This window comes from Octopus bimaculoides, chromosome 18, assembly GCF_046866305.1.
Source record: "Octopus bimaculoides isolate indiv1 chromosome 18, ASM4686630v1, whole genome shotgun sequence".
NCBI lineage: Eukaryota > Metazoa > Mollusca > Cephalopoda > Octopoda > Octopodidae > Octopus > Octopus bimaculoides.
Window position 1 is genome coordinate 48,035,091 of NC_142945.1, and position 15,000 is coordinate 48,050,090.

General features: G+C 39.5%; 1 protein-coding gene across 2 annotated transcripts in view; it reads left to right on the top strand.

Annotated features, from left to right (window-relative positions):
* Positions 1-15,000, top strand: part of LOC106880088 (phospholipid phosphatase 1-like) — a 171,506-nt gene that overhangs the window by 78,170 nt on the left and 78,336 nt on the right. The window contains exon 2 of one of the 2 annotated variants that reach the window (XM_089366144.1): positions 2,892-2,953. The exons of the other annotated variant lie outside the window; for it this stretch is intronic. The gene's annotated coding sequence lies outside the window, so the exon portion shown is untranslated. The remainder of the gene's footprint in view (positions 1-2,891; positions 2,954-15,000) is intronic. 2 annotated transcript variants of the gene reach the window in all.

Sequence of the window (15,000 nt, forward strand, 5' to 3'; positions counted from 1 at the left end):
TTCGAATTGTCTTTATTGTTCCCAATAGAGCAGATTTCTCTCGTAATGCATCTCCCTTAGTTACTCCGAACCTTTAAACCAACTACCGAGTCTATGGGCAACTTAAGGAGCGTATAACTGCTGGGATTACTTTTGCAGAAACCCTACACGTTCTTCGCATTTCCTGTACTAGGTCTTTTTCCTATTGTTTCCTGTTCCTTAACCACCATTGTTGTTATAATAATAATAATTAATAATAATAATAATAATAATAATAATAATTATTATTATTATTATTATTATTATTATTATTATTAAACAGTATCACTTACGAATTCTTCTTCCAAAGAGCTCCCGGCGCCTGTTGTGTTCGCTCTGCTGACAATCCAACTAGACATCACGTTTACTCCCCAAAAATACATCCATCACAAGCATCATAGAAAACTATATCCAAATTATTATTACCAAACCATTATTTTTCGCCATTTTGCAGCCGTTCCCTCCACCCATCCCGTCTCTCTTCACTATGTTATTTCCTTTTCATTCTTTGATCTTTTCTTTTTTGTTATTATTATTTCTATGTTGTTGTTGTTGTTGTTGTTGTTGTTGTTGTTCATTGACATTGTTATTTATTATTGGTCTGCAATTGTTTTTGTTGGTTTCGCCTTCGCCTTTTCATTCGGCATAAATCTAGTCTTTGTACGCTTACACACGTATATACACACTTACATGCTCACTCATAGACATGTATACATACTTAAACACATTTACACACATGCATATATATATATATATATATATATATATATATATACATACATATATACACAAACACATACACATATGTGTGCAGTGTGTGTACACATACATTCATATACACATTCGCATACATATGTACATGCATGCATATACACGCACGCACACGCACACACGAGAAACACAATGTAATGTTACAAATCGTTGAAAACCTACCAATCCACTCATGACTACCACCACTATCATCATTATCACCACCATCATCATCACCACCACCGCCACTACTATTACCATCATCACTCATGTATTTTTATTTTTTTGAATTTTAGGTAAGTGGTTTTATTAACAAGCTGTTGGTATGAAACACATGGGAGGGGTTCCATATCCAGGTTGGTCATTGCTTATTTATTCAGTATACACCCACCCCCGCCACCACAAATACAGAAGAATTATTTGCCCCAATATTTAAGATATAAAAAAAAAAACAAGAAAAAAGGGTAAAAACCCCGCTTCGGTCATGAATGACCATGGAATTGCACCTAGTAAGTTCCCCTCAGCGGCACAAGCCCGAGCAAGGTTGTTTATGGAAGATCAACAAGAAACCCATGCATACTATCCTCCCCTCTCCATGCCACTGATGTTATCCAAAGGAAAAGCAAAGGGGCCGATACAGCTTGGCATCAGTGACGCCACAACTCATTTCTACAGCTGAGTGAACTGGAGCAACGTGAAATAAAGTGTCTTGCAAGTAGCTTGCTTCTTAACCACATGGTCCCGGGTTCAGTCCCACTGCGTGGCAGGTGTCTTCTACTATAGCCTCGGGCCGACCAAAGCCTTGTGAGTAGATTTGGTAGACGGAAACTGAAAGAAGCCCGGCGTATATATGTATATGTGTGTGTTTGTGTTTATACCCCTGCCATCGCTTGAGAACCGATGCTGGTATGTTTATGACCCATAACTTAGCGGTTCGTATGTTTGTTTATATGTATTTATGTATGTATGTATGTATGTATGTATGTATGTTTTATGCATGTATTCTCATGTATATAATTGAATATCTAGACATGCTCATATATATTTAAATGATAAACTTCTGGAATGTTTTACGGATTTTTATAGCTCCAGTGATGAACTGGATCTGTAGTCTTCGAATTAGCTTTCTTCTTGTATGTATGTATGTATGTATGTATGTATGTATGTACGCATGTATGTATGTATGTATGTATGTATGTATGTATGTACGCATGTATGTATGTATGTATGTATGTATGTATGTATGTATGTATGTATTAGGAGGAGGAAGGGGAAGAGAGCGACAAAGTTTCTGTCCACCAAGTTACTATTTTCCATTCACAAGGTTATCGAAGAAGATACTGGCTCAAAGTGCCGCAAACAGGGATCGAACTCGTAACAGCGTAGCAGCGACACGAACCACTTTAACCATAAAACCATACCTAAGCAAATAAGAAAAAAGAAGCAACATATGAATAATAAGGTAACACTACACCTGGACTATTAAGACAGGAGTGGCATGATTGGAACGTTTGCGATTATCATTGGCCTTGGGCTAAACAGCATCAACAACACTATAAAGAATTGTCCTTGAAAATAGCCAAAGGGAATTGCTGTTATTGTTGGTGTTGTTGCTGCTGCTGTTGCTGTTGTCTACGCCTTCTCCTTGGTTAACACCTGAACGCTTAAGCGGGTGGATATATATATATATATAAATACATCCGACTAAAAATATCCCGAGTACTGACAACAACGGAAGTGAGCACTCATCAAATTGCCGACATGTCTGCCTCTCGGTTTCATTTATAGAATTCTTAACGGAATTGATAAACAAACTTGACAACGGGTAGAAACGAACAGCCGTATGTATGTATGTATGTAGGGAGGTAGATAGGTATAATATACATATATACATATCTACAAATACACACATCCATATATACAAAGGTATGTGTGTGAGTGTGTATATATGTATATATATGTATGTATATATGCGTATGTTTATATATACCGTGTGTTGAAACAGATATTATTATATTTCGACACGGTCATTTATTTATTTATATTTTTTTTACCTATTAAACACACGCACTATATATTCGTTCTTCACTCGTTTCTTATTTCAACTGATGTCCATTGTCCAGACAATGCGTGTTTATTTGGCAAAAAAAAATTGACCATTCCGAAATATAACAATATATATATAGTAAGTAACTTTTTAAAAACTCTTTTTCTAATTGTCGTAACTGTATCAAGTAATTTAACCAAAATTTTTTAATATATATATATATATGTTCTGTCTAAAGACTTACACCCCTTACGGATTAAATTCCAATCCTCAATTTACCCAACTTGTACCATCGAACTCATGTTTCCATAGCCCCATCCATAATTGCACACGCTTGTCTTTTTGTTATTTCTTCACATTTCCCTCGTTCTGTTACTCGCGTACCACCCCTATCAATAATTTCCGTTTCTTACCTTTTCGAATCTACGTTCTTGGCCTTTTACCAACCCAGATTTTTCATTCTGAGACTTAACTCCGACCCTCGTTTTTTATTTCTTTGTTTTCTCTCTCGCGTACGCCCCCACAGAAAAAAAATCTTTTTGTACACCGGTTCTCTACTTATACATACTCACTAATCCGGGGCAACTTACCTATTCTTCAACTATAGCTCGTTTGTTAATTTTACACACACACACACACACATGCGCCACACATACATGCACACACACGCATGTGTTTTGACATTACCTATCCAACGCATACACACACATCGACATCACACTACACCTATGTATGTATGTATGTATGTATGTAATACAGATAATGTATGTAATACAAATGAGTATATGCATATATACGTACATGTATGTACATACTTACATCTACCTGTATATATAGATGCATATCTGGGTACAGGACATTGCAAACAAGGCGTAGACAAAATGATATGCATACATTTACATACATCATATAACTTCATCTGTGTTTTACCAAAAGTCCAATATCGCGAAATTCCTTATCAGTGGTATCATCTTAATCATTTTATCTAATACTCTTTGACTGAGCCTACCTAGATCAGATTTTGATGGACTAATAAACCAGATAGTAGGACATTCGTAGAAGTTTGGTTTGTGATCTTTTAGGTCGAACCAGGGGCGTTTTGGATGAAAAGGTTCCAAATTTACTCACAGATTTATATACATACATACTTATATACATATACTTCGATTTGGTAATCATATATGTAAGAACCGCCTGCACATGCACTTATGTGTACATATATGCGTGTTGCTGCGCGTGCGAAGTAGCGTGTAAGTGTACATGTTACGGTCTTAACTTCTGGAATGTCTCACATATTTTTACTGTTCCGTGTATGGTTTGTAATTGTATTTTTTTAATTAGCCGTGTCCTTGACTAAGCTGTCGGCTACATAAGAATTAGCTGTGTAAGAACTCATTTTCTAAATCTTTCTCCTCCTCCTCTTCTTCTTTCTCTCCTTTTCTCTATATAAAGAGATGTGCGTGAGTATATAGTATCTTTGTGTGTGTGTGGGTGTGTGTGTGTGTGTGTGTGTGTGTGTGTGTGTGTGTGTGTGTGTGTACTCACACAGTCGAACATAAACATTCAAGGTTGGCCAAACGTCACCTGACTGCAAATCAAAGCCCCGTTTAATTCCAAGATTAAAACCGAAATTATTTTATATGAGATTGACAGATGAAGAGAGAGAGAGAGAGAGAGAGAGAGGGGGGTCGAAATAGAGAGAATGGGGAAGAGAAAGAGAGAGGTAGAAGAGTTAGAAGGTGAAAAGACAGACTGCGAAGAGAGAATAGGGAAGAGAGAGAGAGAGAGAGAGAGAGAGTGCGGAGGGAGAGAGAGAGAGTGCGGAGGGAGAGAGAGAGTGCGGAGGGAGAGAGAGAGAGAGAAGGCGAAGAGAAAGAGAGGGAAAAGTGAGAGAGAGAGGGTGAAGAGAGAGTGAGATGGCAAAGGGAGAGAGAGAGAGTGTGTGCAAAGAGAGGGTGAAGTGAGAGAGAGAGAGGATGAAGCGAGAGAGAGAAAGGATCAAGCGAGAGAGAGAGGATGAAGTGAGAGAGAGGGTTAGGTGAGAGAGAGAGAAAGAAAGGTTACGAAGTTGTGACGTTCCTTACTTTCCTGGTACCATCTGTGGAATAAAGGAAATAGAACGGTAGAGAGCACGAATTGAACCCCAGTCGATGTGTTTACACACTTGCTTGCACTTTATAATAATGACTTACTAGACTTACTAACTGTTATGTTAGGCTCGAGAATAAGAGAGACGGCAGCTGTGAGGGTCGCAAACGTGAAGCTTGACACGTGGGAATGATTGCAAACGTAAATCGTTTATGTGAAAGATCGTAAATGTGAAAGATCACATACGTGAAGGATCGCATATGTGAAGGATTGCAAATGTGAATGATCGTATTTGTGAAAGATTAATATATGAAGGATCGCAGTTGTGAAGGACCCAATATGTGAAATGGTGGCATATGTGAAGGTGGCACATATATGAAAGATTACATAGGGCAAATGTGAAGGATTGCAAATGTGAAGGATTATAAATGTGAGCAATCGGAAGGATCACGGATGTGAATGATCGCAGATATGAAGGATTAGAAATGTGAAGGATGCATATGTGAATGATTGTAAATATGAAGTATCGCATATGTGAAGGATTACACATGCGAAGGATCGCATATGGGAAGGATCGCATATGGGAAGGTTCGCAAATTCTCGGATTACAAATGAGAGTGCTGCCTTTCCAAGAAGCTTTTAGCGGTGAATGGTTAAATAAATGATCTTGACACGTAAAAGAGAGCCTGTCTTTGATTGGCTGTACATTACACCCTCGTTTCACCTCGTCCCTCATACCATGACACTAAGTCACTCAACACCCTCTCACACAAACTATTTCCTGTCTATTAACAATAATAGCTTGGCATATTTGCACCTCTTAGTAAATATTTAACTACCGCTCACACTTGCCATGGGTTCGCTGGCTGGCTGGTAGGTCGGTTGGCTAGTTGGCTGGCTGGTTTTGTCGCTGCCTCTATGTATATGTGTGTGTGTATGTGCGTGTGTGTGCATGTGTGTGTGAGTGTGTATATATAAATGATAGATATGTATGTATATATATATATATATACATACGCATATGTGTGCGTACACCCATAGACACCACACGCACACATATATGTAGACGATAGACAGACAAATAGATATGTATGAACGTGTATATACATACATATATGGGTGTGTTTATACATACACACGTACGCACACGCACGCACACACACACGCATACACACACACACAAACACACATATATATAATATTTGCATGTAAGTCTATACACGCACATACACACATAGATGATAGAGTGACAGATAGATATGTATGTATACGTAGTGTGCATGTGTCTTTGATTATTTGTTATATCAGTGGTTCTCAACAAGGGTCCGTATGGCCCCTGAGGGTCCACATAAGATTTTGTGGGGGTCAAAGCAACAAAAATGTAAATTGGGGATCCATAATAGACTTTTAAAAATCCCTGAAAAAATGTTGGTTTAGCTGTATTTATTTGTGTGCATTGCAAGAAACAGCTCAATGGTACAATTATAAATATAAAAAGTATAAAACAAACGCAATAAAATAAATCAATATCCTCATTATGAAACAAAGGGATTTTTCTAGAAACTTTTTCACTTTATTCTGTTGTATCTGGGGAGAGTCATTTTCTTATTGTGCCTTAAAATTTAACACACGAAATCACATAAAAAATCTTGCAAACCAAATCCAAAAACGAAATATTTTTCACTTTAGATTTTGGAGAAATGATGTTGTTTCATCTTTGTTACAATTACATCAAAACTGGGGCATTTTGATGTCAGAGCAATTAGGATACAGTCTCCGGGGCCCAATAGATTTTTCTGCTTTCTTTTTATGTTTATTAGAGCGGAAAATCTTAGTTCGCAAAGCTAGGTTGTTGCAAAAGACAGCAACTTTTTGACTGCCTCTTCAGAGCCAGAAGAGAAATTTCTGTCATAACAAAGAACGCGTATTTTATATAATTTTACTTATGTCTGATGAGTCCTCATTACTCCCAAGAACTTCATTTTTACCCCCACTTCCGGGTAATTTATACCGGCTCGCTGACCCCTGGTCTATCTGCTCACCCGTTTTTCCGTGCATCTGTCTGTCAGTCAGTCTATCCGTCTACCTGTTCATCATTTCTTACAGTCCACCTGTCTCTTCATCGGTTTGTTCATTTCTCATTCTGCTCACCTGTCAGCATGTTCATCTGCCTGTTCACCTCTTTTCCTGTTCATTTGTCTACCTGTCTATCCGTGCATCTACCTGTCAGTCCATTACTCTATCTACCCATCTGTCTTTTAAGACATTTGTCTATTTGGACATCTGTCCAGCGATCTGTTCATCTGTCTACCGGGACATCTGTGTATCAGCCCATCTCTACATCTGTTCATCTCTTCGTCTGTCTACCGGGACATCTGTGTATCAGTCCATCTCTACACCTGTCCATCTGTTCGTCTGTCTACCGGGACATCTGTGTATCAGTCCATCTCTACACCTGTCCATCTGTTCGTCTGTCTACCGGGACATCTGTGTATCAGTCCATCTCTACACCTGTCCATCTGTTCGTCTGTCTACCGGGACATCTGTGTATCAGTCCATCTCTACACCTGTCCATCTGTTCGTCTGTCTACCGGGACATCTGTGTATCAGTCCATCTCTACACCTGTCCATCTGTTCGTCTGTCTACCGGGACATCTGTGTATCAGTCCATCTCTACACCTGTCCATCTGTTCGTCTGTCTACCGGGACATCTGTGTATCAGTCCATCTCTACACCTGTCCATCTGTTCGTCTGTCTACCGGGACATCTGTGTATCAGCCCATCTCTACACCTGTCCATCTGTTCGTCTGTCTACTGGGACATCTATCTTTGTGTTCATTAGTTCATTTGCCTTTCTCTTTGTTTCTTCATGTCTATTCACCTGTCTGTCTGTTCGTCTATCGTTATTCAGAATGTCTATCTATCGTGTCTATCAGTCGTAAGAAGTGTTATTGGAGGAAATTATTTCTATTCCTATATTTTTCATGCATAATGGTGATTTTCCTTCAGTAGTAGTGGTGGTGGTGGTGGTGATAATGGTAGCGGCGGTGGTGTTGGTGTGGTAGTTGTGATGATGATGGTGAGGAGAGGATGTCGCTGGTGGTGGTGATGATGGTGTCAAAAATGGTGATGGTAATGTTGATGGTGGTGTTGGTGCTGGGGTTGGTGTTGTATAAGCAGGAGGATGGTGAGTGTGTTGTGTGGGTAGGTGATGCGGCTTGTCAATAAGTGTTAAGTTGCCACACCCTGCAATTTCATAGTTCTCCCTCCACCACTTTTGTGTGTCTCGAACACGACGCACAACCCCCCTTCACCTTCCCATCCGTTACAGCCACCATTGGCCTGAGTGACGCCAACTGCCACCACCACCACCACCACCACTACCGTCACCACCACCACTACCGTCACCACCACCACTACCGTCACCACCATCACCGCCGCCGCCACAGCCAACAACAACAAAATATGATTCCTCACGACTGCCATCATCACCACCACCTCTGCTACTACTACTACTACTACTACTACTACTACTACTACTACTACTACTACTACTACTACTGCTGCTGCTGCTGCTGCTTGCACTACTACAATAACAACCAACACAATCTTCTTCACTGCTGCCAATATTCATATTTCCATCAATGAGATTCTCCTCCTCACAGCTAAAAGGGTGAGAGAGAGAGAGCGAGAGCGAGAGAGAGAGAGAGAGAGAGGGAGGGAGAGACAGACAGAGACAGAGAAATAGACAGAAAGACTGAAAGACAGTAAGGGAGAAAGAGAGAGGAAGGGGGAGAGGAAGAGAGGATGTATAAACAGACACACATACACACAATGACTGATATTGTGTGTAGTAGAGAAAAAGAAGAGAAAGGTATACAGATAGCGAGACAGTGACACACACACACAGACAAAGACACACACACACACATAGACACACGCACACACAAGCACACATATAGGCACACACACACACACGAACATAGACATATGCACACAAACACACAGACATACGCACACACACATACACACACACAGGCACACGCACACAAACACAGACACGGACATACGCACACAAACACACACACGCACAGACAAACACACAGAGTCAGACATACACACACACACACACACACACACATGCACGCATGCACACAAGCGTTCAGAGGCGGACACACATGCAAACACACACAAAACACGACACGGCAAGGCACTCTCAGACACACACACTTACACACACACTTACACACACTTACACACACACTTACACACACAAACACACACACACACACACTCACTCACTCACCGGGTTCGACACGCACACACACACTCAATAAATGTCAACAGAAACACCAAGAAATTATTGCATAATTCCAGGAATTCATATTTCTTTTTATTCCAACTGAGACGCACAGCGCCACACCACTTCACACATGAACATAAGTGGATCTCCACCGGTGTCGACGACACATACTCTAGATCAGATTTTACATTAACGCGGTGGTTCCCAACCCTTTTATTTAAATGAGTTTTTCAACGGACCCTTTTTAATATGCTTATCCTTATGTATGCGTGTGTATATATATATATATATATATATATATATATATATATATATATATAAACAATATATGAGTATATGCATATATATGTACATGTATGTACATACCTTCATCTACAAGAGCTAGATAGGCATCTTCAACTAGCAGTAGTATTAAATAGCAGTAGTATTATTCCCTTCATGGGAATAATATATATATATATATATATATGTGTGTGTGTGTGTGTGTGTGTGTGTGTGTGTGTGTGTGTGATTAGAGCGTCGTGCTTATGATCGTGAGGTTGTGAGTTCGATTCCTGGGCTGCGTGATGTGTTCTTGAGCAAGCCACTTTATTTCACGTTGTTCCAGTTCACTCAGCTGTAGAAATGAGTTGCATTTCTACAGTTGGTCGGCCCGAGGCTATAGTAGAAGACTCTTGCCCAAGGTGCCACGCAGTGGGACTGAAACCGGAGCCATGTCGTTGGTAAGCAAGCTACCTAGCACACAGTCACTCCTGCGCCTATGTGTGTCATACAAAGCTGACGACTTAAATTAAGTACTCACTTCCTGATACACTTCGAAGTTGCATTGTCTGGCATGATCTTTGGGCATTCATTGGTCAGTCTGACACACGTGACGAAAGCCAAATCGTGACCTGACTCAGGGATCGGTTGCATTGCAATTGAGGAAGATCCGCTTATGAAACAGGACTTCTAAACATAGATGTCAATGACACTAGATCTCAGAAATGTTGATATGTTAATAGCTGAAATGTGGACACAAGACATTGGAGAGTGTATGTTACAGTATTGCCCCGTCACCACCACCACTACGAACAACAACAGCAACAACAACATTACTAAGTTTCACTTAGACACTTGCACGCGACGGCAATTCAATATTATCGAAATAATAAGTGTAAGCCAATAAATAAGAAAATATAGAGTATCAAAGATTAAGACCAGCTTTTATAGATAAAGTATCAAATACACACTTTTACACACATACATAGTGTCGTACATTGGGAAGGTCATTCTGCTAATTACAACACACGCGTTGGTTTTATTTCACTTCAGTTATATATTCACTGAATTTGATAATTTATTAACTAACTAGCTAATAAATTGATAATTTAATTGTCTTAATACGATTAAATGACATTCTGTGTGAATATATATATACGTATGTGTATGTATGCGTTTATATAATTAAATGTGTGCGAATACATATATCATCATCATCATCATCATCATCATCATTTAACGCCCGTTTTTCCTACGCGCGCACGCACACACAGTATTTGTAAGTGACTTCAGAGAAGTTTAAATTAATAAGTAATAAGATGAAGATTCCCAGCTGCTTTCTGGTGTGTTCCTCTGTCTTGTGGGACCTGCAGATCTGCTTAACCCCAATAAGGGCCAGGCATCAGTATGTGGAGGGTCTTGCACCAAGGTAATTAATAAAACCCACTTAACACATTCCTTCTCTCTCTCTCTCTCTCAGTCCCTCTTTCTCCTCTATCTCTCTTTCTCACTCACTCTCACACACGCTCTATCTCTCTCTTTCTCCCCATAACTGACTCTTACTCTTTTTTTATATCACATTCGAACGTATACATGTGCGCGCCGCACTTGTTTATTCTGTTTGAATTAAAACCTGTGGTCTCACCAAACTGGCGCCAGAGAGAGAGAGGGGGCGGGGGAGAGACACAGAGAGAGGGGGAGACAGAGAGAGAGGGGGGAGACAGAGAGAGAGAGAGAGAGAGAGAGCAGGTAAGTGAGAGAAAGATTATTTATATGAGAGACGGACAGGGGTAAGATTTACAGAAAGAGTGAAAGAGACAGACAGAGACGAAGAATAAAACACACACACACACACACACACACACACACACACACACACATACATAGAGAGAGAGTGAGAGAGAGAGAGAGAGACAGACAGACAGATAGAGACAGAGAGAAAGACAAAGAGAGACAGACAGATCGAGAAAGAGACAGACAGATAGACAGACAGACAGACAGATAGAAAGACAGAAAGACAAACAGACAGATAGATAGACAGACAGAAAGTGAGAGACAGACAGAGAAAGAGAGAGAGACAGACAGACAGAGACAGACGGACAGAAAGAGACAAAGGGAGAGACAGACAGAAAGATAGAGAGAGTCAGAGACACAGGCAGACAGATAGATAGGTAGAGAGAGAGAGAGAGAGAGAGAGAGACGCAGACATCCGACAGACAGAGATTGAGACAGACATGTAGACAGACAGACAGATAGATACAGAGAGAGAGAAATAGAGAGACCGGGTGGGAGGGTGTGGGTGTATGAGAATGAGGAAGCAGTATAGTGTGTATCTTGTCTCGCCCCACCATCGCTTGACAACCGATGTTGGTTTGTTTATCTCCCCGTAACCTATCAGTTTGGCAAAAGCGACAGACAGAATAAGAACTTACGAAGAATAAGTCCTGGGTTCGATTTCTTCCACTAAAACCCGTTCAGGCGATGCTCCAGCATTGCCACAATCAAATGACTAAACAAGGTGACAATATATATGTATTGTATATGTATGTGTGTGTGTGTTTGTGCGGATGTATATATACATATATGCATAGAGACAGATTGACATATACAAACATATACAATCACATGTGCATATACACTTCTGTTTGCTTTCTTATACGCACTTCATATTATATGCAGATATATGCACTCACTGCTTAACATAGAGCTTTATGTGTGGTGTGTGTGTGTGTGTGTGTGTGTGTGTGTGTGCATGTGCGTGTGTGCGCAATCGCATGTATGTATGTGAATGTGTATATGTGTAAACTTGTGTATATACACTCTCTTTGCTCTTTACTCTTTACTCTTTTACTTGTTTCAGTCATTTGACTGCGGCCATGCTGGAGCACAGACATTTAGTCGAGCAAATCGACCCCGGGACTTATTCTTTGTAAGCCTAGTACTTATTCTATCGGTCTCTTTTGCCGAACCGCTAAGTGACGGGGACATAAACACACAAGCATCGGTTGTCAAGCGATGCTAAGGGGACAAACACAGACACACAAACACACAAACACACATATATACATATATATATATATACATATATACGAAGGGATTCTTTCAGTTTCCGTCTACCAAATTCACTCACAAGGCTTTGGTCGGCCCGAGGCTATAGTAGAAGACACTTGCCCAAGATGCCACGCAGTGGGACTGAACCCAGAACCATGTGGTTGGTAAGCAAGCTACTTACCACACAGCCACTCTTGCGCCTATGTATGAATGTATATGATTATTATGTCTTCATGAATCTATGGGCATGTCCCTATTCCTATTGCCGTATTTATCCATGTGCGTCCGTATTTTTATGTCCGGATGTGTAATGTGTTAAATTTGAAAATATTACCTTTCTGACGCAATTTCGCTCTCAGAGGATTCGTGAGAAAAGAAAAGCCTACCGAATTATCGCGTTTAATTCTCCTGGCAGGCATATTAAAGGATGTGTTAAGATGCCATGTATGTCGTTAGCAAAAATAGCCTGACCTCTGAGAGCCAAAGTAGCTGGTGAAATTATTCATGAAGCAATGAAATGCATTTGGGGATTTAAAAATCATTTAAAGAGCACACACACACACACACACACACACACACATCACACATCTCACACGCACACACACGAATATGATTTGCGGCTGAATCTGTTTTAAAAGGATGGCTTCCTCGCTGTCAGTACGCTGTATATTTATTATGAAGCATTTACGTGTAGTAATGCCCTTAATATAATATAATATATATATATATATATATAAGAGAGAGAGAGAGAGAGAGAGAGAGAGAGAGAGAGAGAGAGGTCAAATTTACACAGACACAAAATACGAAGACAGGTGCGAAAACAAGCAGGTGTATTGATTCAACGCTACGGGAAGAATGGAAAAGTCTTTGACGCTTCGAGGCTACGCTCTTCGTCAGAAAAGATTTAAGAGGGGAAAAAATGGAGACAGAAAAAAAATGTGTATTTAATAAATATATATATAGGCGTGATTCTGTCGTGAGAAGTTTACTTCCCAACCACATGGTTCTGGGTTCAGTCTTACTGCGTTGCTCCTTGGGCAAGTGTTCTCTTCTATAGTCGGAGTGGATCAACACCGTGTGACTGGCTTTTTACTGGATGGAAACTGAAAGTAGTCCGTTGCATCTCTTTTGTGTATAAAAACGTACACTAATTTATATGAGAAATTAAAATTATCTCTACCTCTAGAGGCTTTTATCTCGATTACCAAATGGCACTTAAGGTCATCATCTCTTGAGAAGCAAGAATAACCTAGGCTTGAGTTCAAATTCCCCCGAGGTTGAATTTGACTTTCATCCTTTTGAGGTCAATAAAATGAGTACTCAGTTGAGCACTGGGGGTCGATTTAATCAACTTGTACCCGCCCCAAAAATTTCAGACCTTGTGCCTATAGTAGAAAGGATTATTATTTATTAAGGCGGCGAGCTGGCAGAAACGTTAGCACGCCGGGCGAAATGCTTAGCGGTATTTCGTCTGTCTTTACGTTCTGAGTTCAAATTCCGCCGAGGTCGAATTTGCCTTTCATCCTTTCGGGGTCGATAAATTAAGTACCAGTTGCGTACTGGGGTCGATCTAATCGACAGGCCTCCTCCCCAAAAATTTAGGGCCTTGTGCCTAGAGTAGAAAAGAATCGTTAGCACGCCGGGCGAAATGCTTAGCGCAATTTCGACCTTTACGTTCTGAGTTCAAATTCCGCCGAGATCGACTTTGCTTTCATCACATCGAGATCGATAAAATAAGAAGTAGTTGAACACTGGAGCCGATATGATCGACTGCCCCACTCCCTACAACATCTAGGCGTTGTACCTATAGTAGAAAAGATTATTATTATTATTATTATTATTATTATTATTATTATTATTATTATTATTACATTTTGATTTTATTCTTTTCTTTTAACTAGATTTCGATTCCAGTTACAAAAAAAAAAAAGCTTGATTGAACATTCCCTATGAAACTCACCCACGTATTCAGACAACGGTTTATCTATTTTTAGATTTTTAAATCGAATACGAGGAAAAAAGAAACTGGATGAAAAATAGAATTTTTTGTCTCTGGTTATTAAATTTTTAACTTGAATTAAAATTTTATTACAAAAAAGAGATAATCTCGATTCCCAAAACCGAAATCTACATAAAACTTGTTCAGTCACATTTTATTGTATTTTGAAAATCTATTTTTCTATATTATAGTTTAATTATTAAATTTTCGATTTCAGTCGAAAATTTCTATTCTAGATTCCATCTTTATTTCATAATTTCTTTCTCTCTTCCTCTTTCTCTATTTTTCTTTCTTTCTTTCTTTCTCATTTAATTTTCTATCTATCTATCTGCCTTTATTTTTCTTTCTTTCTTTCTTTCTTTCTTTCTTTCTCTCTCTCTCATTTAATTATCTATCTATCTATCTATCTATCTATCTATCTATCTATCTATCTATGATTATCTCTCTCCCTCTCTCTCTCTTATTTAATTATTTATCTATCTA